Genomic DNA, 7,070 nt, shown 5'->3' with positions numbered 1-7,070 from the left:
GCAGCAGTGGGAGGGGGCCAGCAGCAGTGGGAGGGGGGAAGTTTCGCGTAATTTTCAGCTTGGGCACAGAGCATGAAAAGGTCAGCTTTTTCTCAGCAGTTAGATTTTACATCTTACTTCCTTGTACAGCTTTCCAGAATATTCTTCTTTTGATCTGGGGGGACTTGGTTTGATTCCATCAATATCAGGAGACAGAAATAAAAGCCACAGTTCTTCCTCCTGCCACTTTTTTCTTCCTCCTTTTCTCTTTTCTGTTTTTTGAGATAAGTTCTCCCCATAGCCCCAGCTGGCCTGTAGCCCACTGTGTAGAACAGGCTGGTCTTGATCTCACAGGTATCTGATTGCTTCTGTTTCCTCATTGCTGGGATTAAAGCCATGTATTACCACCTTCTTTTTTAAGATAAAATTTTCCTTTGTCGCTCAGATTGACCTTGAACTTGAGATCCTCTTGCTTTGACCTCTTCTTTTTTTCATAAAGTTTTATTGATGGCATTTATTCCATGGTTCAACATGTTAATTATACTGTAATAAACATGGCTTTAATATTAAACTTTTCCTTATTATCCAAAGTCACCATAGTCCATTTCAGTAAATATAAGAATATATGCTTAATACTTTGTACAATACTGGTTTTGGTCCAAACAAAACTGGTCAGAAAAGCCAATAAATTCAACTTTAAGAATCCCCAACTTTTTTTAAAGATTTCCAAATGGATTTTGGCAACTTTGAATAATGGGATTTACATAATAAAATCTGAGACAAGACTAAACAAACAACAAAAATATGTCTAACACAAAATTAAAATTTCAAGTTCACAGATTTATGTTATACCAAAAAGGTACAAAAACAAAATTGTATTTTCAGAAATTTCACAATAAAATAATGAAAAAGGCAAGACAGGCGACAGAAGAATGAAAATACAGAAATAGTATATAGTTATTAAATGGAGAATGAACTAGATCTAACAAGTCCTTAGCATGGACCATTCTTTAATCAGGCTTTCTCTATCAGATTTTTTTTTGTGTGCGCAATACATCCAATTCACTCACTTCACACACACCAGCACAAGGTCGGCATAGAAATCATTCATTTCAATGTCCTCTACTCTATACAGAATTCTGGTCTATACAGAATTCTTCAGATAGAATTACAATTTCATTGCATTCCATAAACGCTTATCAACGCACATAGCAATGCAGACAGAGAGGTTCTATACAGTCATGCACCATGCAGGCTCTATTCCTCGTTACAGCCAGACTATGCCAATCAGTGAATAGTGTGCTGGATCAGAAAATATTTTTGCTGAAGAATCAGTCACCACTCTAGCTATTATTTTCCAAAAAAGAGAATGGGTAATGAGGGTGGGGCGTTCACAAAGAAAAGAGGACAGTCCCAGAAATAAAGAAGTTCTTAGGCAGATGTGACTTCAGAGAAGCCCAGCATTAGTACAACCCAGTATGAAAGCAGGGCACCAGCTGTGGAGAAAACTGTTGGCTTTAACACCTTTGTGATCTTTATTTCTTGTGTCCAACAGTAGCCTTTATCTTGCAACCAGAAACTGAAGTTCCAGAAGGCAACATGTTTTCCCATTTGACCCTATTGTAAATGCGGCTGGGGACTGGCAGAAAGGAAAGCCTGGGACAGACGGCTGCACTGAAGCCTCAGGTGTGCTGAAATTTCCACCAAATGTGAACACTCCTGATGGATTATTGTTTGTGAAATTGAAATCTGTAGTGCTGCTGCCAAACTGGAAAACAGAACTGGAATCAGGAGCTGCTCCAGAGGCAAATGTGGACTGACTGGGCTGCTGTCCAAACACAGGAGGCTGGCTACTGCTTGACACTGTTCTAAAGGTAGGTGGTGCAGGCTGAGAACCCGCAGAAAATAATGCTGCTGAAGATGATATAGACCCAAAGCTTGGAGGATTAGGCTGGCTGGTACCTTGACTTTATCCAAATGTTGGAGTCTGGTTAACACCAAATGCTGGACTGGCAGATGGTGCTGAGTGTCCAGTGCCAAATACAAAGGAGGATCCTGAAGAGCTGGAGGAGGTTGTAGCTCCAAAGTTGAATGCAGAGTTGCTGTATTATTACTGCTGGCACCCTGCCCAAAGACAAATGGAGTGACACCTGACGTGGCTCTGGATGTGGTAGCTGGCTTGTTTTCCTGAGGGAAGAGCAAAGCCTGAGATGTACTGGACTCCACAGAGTTACAAAAGGCAGAGCTGCTCACAGGATTGCTGGCCTGTCCAAACAAATGCCACCACAGGTGGGTTGGAGGAGGTGGTGGAACTACCAAATATGCCCCCACTAGCTGAGGTGGCTGCTGCACTTGAACTCGAGGAGCTGTTGTTCAAAAAACTGAAAACTGGCTTTATTGCACCTTGATCAATTGTTGTGTTGGTTTGGGCTCCAAATGCAAAGGTGGCCTTGGCTGGCTTCTCAGACTCCTCATCAGATGGTTTTGCCACATTGAAACTAAGTGTTGATTTGGAAGAACTCTCATCTTTGGTTCGCTCTGAATTCCCAAAGGAAAATGCTGATTGACACTTTGGCTCCTCGCTATCAGCTTTCTTTCCAAATACCACAGAAGAAGTAACAGGTTCCGCCGCTTCTCTTCTGTCCTTCCCAAGGCAAACATTGACACAGATGGCAGAGAGGCAGGTTCTACATTCCCAAAAGTGAATCCTCCCTTGGTGGCAGATGCTTCTTCTTTCGTTGTTCCTGTTGCTTTAGAGGTGAAAGGAGCCAAGAGACACTCTTGGTTTCTATGAATGCAAAGCTGAAGCAGCTCTTGTTTTCTGAGGTCCCTGCAGTGTCAGCAGCAGCAGCAACAGCAGAGGGTCACTGACACCTGCAGCAGAGCTGAGGCCTGCAGATGGATGCTTGGGCGGCTCCTCTCTTTTCTTGCTGTCCAACAGTAGATACACCAACCAGAAATGAAGCTGAAGATGCTGTGCTGCTTAAAATCTGCGCAAGCCCAAACTTCAAGCGATCAGCCTTGCTGTCATTTTCAATTTCTTCAGGTTTAGAATCGGACGACACCCCAAATTTAAAATCTCCAGTTGGTTTAGAAAATTTAAAGTTTGTACTCATGGAGTTTGTAGATCCAGAGTCAGATGAAACACTTATTTTGAATCCCTCCGATCTCCAAATTTAAAATTTCCAGTGCTCATGAAATGTTGAGAAGGCCCAGAAGATGATGGAATACCAAATTTGAAGGCTGAGGCTGTTGGGTTCAAAGATGAAGCTATCCCGAAGCCTTTAAACTCAGATTTTGTGCCTGGCTTTGTGCTTTCACAGGCTATGCATTTGGTAGAGTCTGCTTCATTCTGCACTAGGCACACTTCACAGTCCCAGCTTCCCTCAGGTTTTTTGAACGTGTCCAATCCTAGACAGCTTCCAGAAGACAGGGGAACAGAGGGAGGGCTGCTGCTTGAAGCAGGTACTGAACTTCCTGGCTTCTCAGACATACAAGAGACACACTCATTGTCTTTTGCCTTATTACAAACACAGCATACTGGGCATTCCCAACAGCACACAGACCTTTTGAACTTATCTCCAAATCCTAGGGTACCAGTGGTCACAGTGCAGCTGGAAGAGGAAGCAGTCACAGGACTTTCTGAAGCCACTGTCATGTAAGGACTCGCTTCACACCAGTGCCAGGTTTGGGTGTTTCACAGGCTACACATTTTACTGCTTCGTTTATTTTGCACTAAACAGGTGTCACAATCCCAAGTTCCTACTGGTGGTTTAAATTTATCTCCAAAGCCTGTCCCTGATGTAGAAGCTGTTTGTCACTTTTTCTTGGTGTCCCAATTCCAGTTTGTTTAGCACTTTCTCTTGGGGGCAGTTTTGCTGCTTGACAGGCTATGCATTTATTGTCTGTAACTTTGTTTTGGAGTAGACATGTGTCGCATTGCCATGATGATCCAGCTTTCAAACTGTCTCCAACTCAATTCCACTAGAAGAAAAAGTACTTATTGCTGGTCTGGTATACACTACTGGGCTTGTAGTGGTAGGCTGAGCCACAGGGAAATCAACCTCTGGTGATGTGAAACCAGGGGTTTTCAGAATGTCAAGAACACTTCCCTCCTTTAGGACTTTTTCAGGTGTGAAGGGGCCCTCACAAGCGGCACCTCGCTTCTTACAGCTTGTTCTGGTAACTGCAGCAGTATCTTGATCTGAACTATTTAAAATTGGTTCTGAAGAATTAGAGCCAGAAAGTTCCATTTTTGCAACAGGCACACTAAATGTAAATCCAATGGATGATGGAGGCAGCACATCTGCCTTGGTAGATTTTACAATAGGAGATGAAAACTTAAACATAGGACTGCCGGTGCTTCCTGGAGAGCTCATTGGTACCTTGTCCGCTGACAGCTGAGAAGGATTGACGGATGGTGGAGAGGAAGCTGAAGTCACAGGACAACTACAATGGAAGGCAGGCAGTGAAGAACTGCTGATGGGTAGGGAGATCTGCGGCAGTACTGGTACATCCAGTTCCTCCTCCTCTGGAGGTTTAGAAGCAACAAAGTGTGTTCTCTCTCATCCCATCTTGCCTCCTCCACTGCCTACTCCAGAAGATAAACCATTGTTTGCAGGGATACTGAAATTGGGGTATTAAAAGCCACTTTCTTGCACAACACGTGTGCACCATCACATCTGATAACACAGGTCAATTAAAAAATTTTTTTTTCTTAGAAGAAGCATTTCATTACAGCTTTAACATACTCAATAACAGTTTCCAGTGCAAAGATACAGCTCTTTCAAAAGTGGCTATAAAATTTTTAGGTTTGCTGTTGAATTAATACAGTTGTACATATTGAACTCAGTATAAAGCCTGTAAGACATCAAATTGAATGAGTTTTTAACCTTTAAAAAAGATCTCCATTTCATTTTAAAATATAGCTTCTTACAGAAAGACCATTGTTTTTGCTAATAACACTGAGATTTTGGAACATGTGTCTCTCATTTCTATGTATCTGATTATTACTAGTCATAATCGGTTGCACTCAGATCCTTGGCACCTGTGTATGTCTATAAAATCATTGGGTAGATTTCAATGGTAATGTTTATCACCTCTACTAATTAACATGACATAAATTTTTATGCTTCCTCCTCAAATACAATTAATTTTTTAAAATTTGTTGATTATTTTTTTTGTGTATATCACACAGAACATCCCAAACCATCTTACTCAACTATACACCCACTTCTCAGATGGCACCCTCCCATAGCCTCCCTCCCCCCACTAGAGACCTTATACTCTGTTATCACTGCTACTGTCAAATGTGTTGTCATCACCCACAGCCATTCCCCACTGGTGAATCTAGTCAGCCTATCTAGAGGTCTTTGTTTTAGGAGGGTCAGCTGTTCCTCATCTAGCAGCAACCGGTTGGCAATATTCCTTTAGATAAGATTTAGGTCTGCTGTTCTGGTTACTATCTGAGAGCCCCTTGGGCCACCCTGGCCAACCACTCAAAAGAAGGTATCTCCTATCTGGCATTGTCGCTTGTTGTGTAGCCTTTAGCTGTACATATGGACTCTTAAAAAATTATATTGGCCCCTTTAATCATTGGTTATACTTTCCTTTTGGCTGTTTAAGGCCATATAGTTGGTCCAGATAAACCAGTTTATTTTTACTCTTAAGGCCATTTGGGGATCTGTTCCTCAGGGGTCACATGGGCTTGGGAGGAGGCCCTGGGTCCTTTCTTTTATCAGTTCCACCTATGTGAAGATAAGTCAAAGGTCCTGCTCAACCATGGCTGGTTTCCCTTGGAAGCATGGAGGAAATGATTCCTCTGTGTTGACCCTTCTCTTTGTAGACTGGACACGACTTGTGATGGCTAATCCTGGGTGTCAACTTGATTGGATTTGGGATTAACTGAAATGAGAGAGCTCTTCTTGATTGGAGCATCTGAAGCTGGAAGACACGCCCTAAATGTTGGTGTTACCTTCTGATGGCAGCCCATATAAAAGGCCATGGCAGAGGAGAGCGCCTGGCTTTTTGCTGCTTGCCTTCTGTCTCACTGGTGAGTTCATCTTGCTGCTGTAGACTGAAAACTAGCCTATCTTTTGGAATTCATCAGACCTTCAGTGCCAGATTGGGACTACTTAGACATCCAGCCTTGTGGACTGAGCAACTATGGATTCTCAGCCTCTCCAGTGTGGTGCAGCCATTGTTGGACTACTTGGACTCTATCTTGTGAGCTAAGCTGATAAATCTCTATACATATATATTCATTCTACCAGTTCGTTTGTTTGGAGAACCCTGACTAATACACTGGTTTAAGTCCATCTGGTGGGGTCTCCTTGGCCTCCTTGATCAAGAGGACAGGTTACCCACCACAACTACAGGACATTCTGAGAGATGCTCTTAGTCCCCTGGAACTAGTTGACCTAGGATGGCAAGGAGCAGAAACTGTCCTTTATGTCCTTCTGACCAAATTAGTATAGACTTCAAAGTATGTCTATTAAACATCCAAGAAGGGTAGTTTCACCAGTCTGGTACTTTTAATTACTGTGTACCATGTAGATAAATCTTTGGCAAAGACCAATTGCTCTCAGATAAACCTTGCCTGGCCATATATTTATTGATCTTGTATGTATAATTTGTCAGTAGGTTGTTGGATTAATGTGGTTCCCTCTGGGTTTAAAAACTAGCTAGGCATTATTTGTCTCTCGAATTGTCTAACCCCTCCATCATGGTTTCCCCAATTAAGGTGCCCCCATTTCACCCCTTTCTCCCTTAATAATACCCTTCTCCAATGGTCCTACCTCTCTTGAGCTCCTTCTTTCCCTTTATCCCCTAGGTTCCTTGTATATCCTTCCCTCCCCCCTCCCTTAAAATAACCCAATGTTTATCCATATCTCCCTTATTAAGGCCTGTTTCCTACTGTTCTTTCAGGTTCCTTCTTTTCCTTTACCTCCCTGTTTCCTTTCCATTTTCCTGGTTCCTGTACTTATGTCTGGATACACAATCACTTATCAGGGTTTGGTTCTAGGATCCACATATGAGGGAGAACATATGTCGATTTTTTTTTCTGAGTCTGTGTTACTTCACTTAGTATA

At 42.5% G+C, this 7,070-nt stretch overlaps 1 pseudogene; it reads right to left on the bottom strand.

The window, feature by feature from the left end:
• Positions 1-1,514: 1,514 nt before the first annotated feature.
• LOC103735190 lies at positions 1,515-5,313 on the bottom strand (annotated as a pseudogene).
• Positions 5,314-7,070: the final 1,757 nt, after the last annotated feature.

The sequence above is a fragment of the Nannospalax galili genome, unplaced genomic scaffold (assembly GCF_000622305.1).
Source record: "Nannospalax galili isolate Female #2095 unplaced genomic scaffold, S.galili_v1.0 scaffold677, whole genome shotgun sequence".
Lineage (NCBI taxonomy): Eukaryota > Metazoa > Chordata > Mammalia > Rodentia > Spalacidae > Nannospalax > Nannospalax galili.
The sequence above is the reverse complement of the archived record's forward strand: the minus strand, read 5'-3'. Positions and strand labels throughout refer to the sequence as shown.